General features: G+C 36.1%; 1 long non-coding RNA gene across 2 annotated transcripts; it reads left to right on the top strand.

Moving 5' to 3' along the window:
- Positions 1-429: 429 nt before the first annotated feature.
- On the top strand, positions 430-1,656 carry LOC131254023 (uncharacterized). Of its 2 annotated transcripts, none has more exons than XR_009175506.1 (3): positions 430-857; positions 980-1,191; positions 1,308-1,656. It is a non-coding gene; the product is annotated as an uncharacterized LOC131254023 (long non-coding RNA). The 2 variants fall into 2 exon arrangements; XR_009175820.1 differs by having other exon boundaries at positions 980-1,049; positions 1,308-1,613.
- Positions 1,657-2,088: the final 432 nt, after the last annotated feature.

The raw sequence follows: 2,088 nt of genomic DNA, 5'->3' as shown, positions 1-2,088 counted from the left end.
TTCTGCAACGTAAGCCTCTGATAGAAATGGGATAGACCATGCCTAGTATGTCCATGCCAGATAATCTAAATAATACCATAAAATAAGCTTTTAGAGCTGTAGCAGAATGCAGGATATCTATAGCAGTGTGTTGGCAAGTGGCCTTATTAAATAAGCTTCTAGAGCTGCTTAAAGGGACTATCCTTTGCAATAGTGTGTTGGCAGGTCATCTTCACTACGTTGGTGTTTTCTTTTTCTTGTTTGGATCATTGAATGAATGGTTATTGAGTTTTATTGGACTATTTGTACTACTATCTGTTATATTAACTCGTATTTTTCTATGAAATAAATGGGTTTGAGATAATGATATGAAAATTGGATAGCTTGGGTTGATCATTCGATTTTACTCTTACTTTTTCTTTTTCATTTTAAAATCAACTTGTATTGAGACATGTTTCTTTCTCACATGCAGTCTACAGAGCTGATGCATATTAGGATGAGTGACACTGATTTTTTATTTTTATTTTTATTTTTTGATTTTGGTGGCGTTGATTGAATCAAATACAGCAGCCCTAACTATTTCATTCTGAGTGGGAGAAGGAAGAGAATGGATTGAAGAAAGATGGCTTTTCAATGAATTTCCACTTTGGTGCTGGACGTCTTGGAGAGACCAAACAACTGACTTTTTCTGATTCAAATCCTTTCGGATGGAAAATCAGAAAAACGTTGGGATACTCCATTCCGAGCCAACCCCATGGGTTGTCCTCACATCCAAAAATCCTTGACAACATGTTTGTTATTTGTGTAGTGATTTGGCTGTAGCATCACCTGTGGAGGATTATTTTATATACATTGACGATCTCCCATATCCTGATAAGGTTAGTGCAATTCTCCCACCACTTGTTCTGTGACTTCCATAAGACTCCTCTGCTCATTGAAGATATGCCAGTGTTGTTTCTGCCCCAATTGTTTCTTAGGATTATAACATCATATTTTGTAGGAAGAAGCGGAAAAAGTTACAGAGCCCTTTCTAGATCCTCTTGGTGATGATTATTCAGTTTGTTGTCAAGGTATGGATTATAACATGTGCTCTTGTATAGTACCCAATGAATCATCTCCGTTCTCTGCGTTAGTGTGCGTTAAGTGGTTGGATCCTCAATGTGCATCCTAACACAAGCATTGTTTTGCCTAGGATGATATGCAACATTACAAGTGATCCTCTAGTTTTAGTTGTTGAATAGTCACTCTTTTGTGTGTTTAGTTTTTGAATCTCTATGTTGTTTTTTGGCTAATCAAATTGCTTACGGTCTTTGTTTTGATTTTGATAGTTACAATGCAAGCCTAAACGAAGCTCTGCCTGATATGCAATGCAAAGACAAGTTCCTCTTTCAGAGTGTCATTGCAAGTCATGGTGCAACCATATAAGGACCATATGTTTTCTCTAGCAGTGGAGCACATCATGGAGGATTTTTTATTTATTTTTATTGTATTCATGCAATTGTAAACTTATTGTTGTAAATATATATAATTTTTATTATAAAGTTGTACCATATTTGTTCAATATTAATTTTTAATTGTATATAATATTCTTTGGTTTTTAAATATAAAAACAAATGTACAACTTTTATTGTCCATTCGAAATAATGCAAAATACCATTCCAAAAGTTAAAAATTTGACTGTTGGAAACAGAACGGTTTAAAACCGTTCCTAACATTTTGTTCCTATAAATTCGTTGACCGTTTGCAACCTTACGGAACGGTTTAAAACCGTGCCTAAGAGTGTTCTTAAATTTTGAAATGGTACTGATACGGTATTGAACTGTTCCAGATTATTTACGATGCCTCTTTTAGGAACGGTTTAAAACCGTTCCTAAGGGATTTAGGAACAGTTTAAAACCATAACCATTCCTAAATGATGTTTTTAGTGGTGTCGATATTGCAACAAATGTTGTAAGAAGGGGTTGGGTGTACCTGTCTGCACGCTACTGCTGCACTCACTCCCTCCCTTCAGTCTTCCCCATTCGACCGTGAACGACAGATATGGAGCTGTTGTTGCTGCTTCTACAATGTTAGATACCCCATATGTTGAGGACTATCGTGGGATGGTGG

Source organism: Magnolia sinica, chromosome 1 (assembly GCF_029962835.1).
Source record: "Magnolia sinica isolate HGM2019 chromosome 1, MsV1, whole genome shotgun sequence".
Taxonomy (NCBI): Eukaryota; Viridiplantae; Streptophyta; class Magnoliopsida; order Magnoliales; family Magnoliaceae; genus Magnolia; species Magnolia sinica.
Note: the sequence above shows the minus strand (reverse complement) of the source record. Positions and strands in the feature narration are given on the sequence as shown.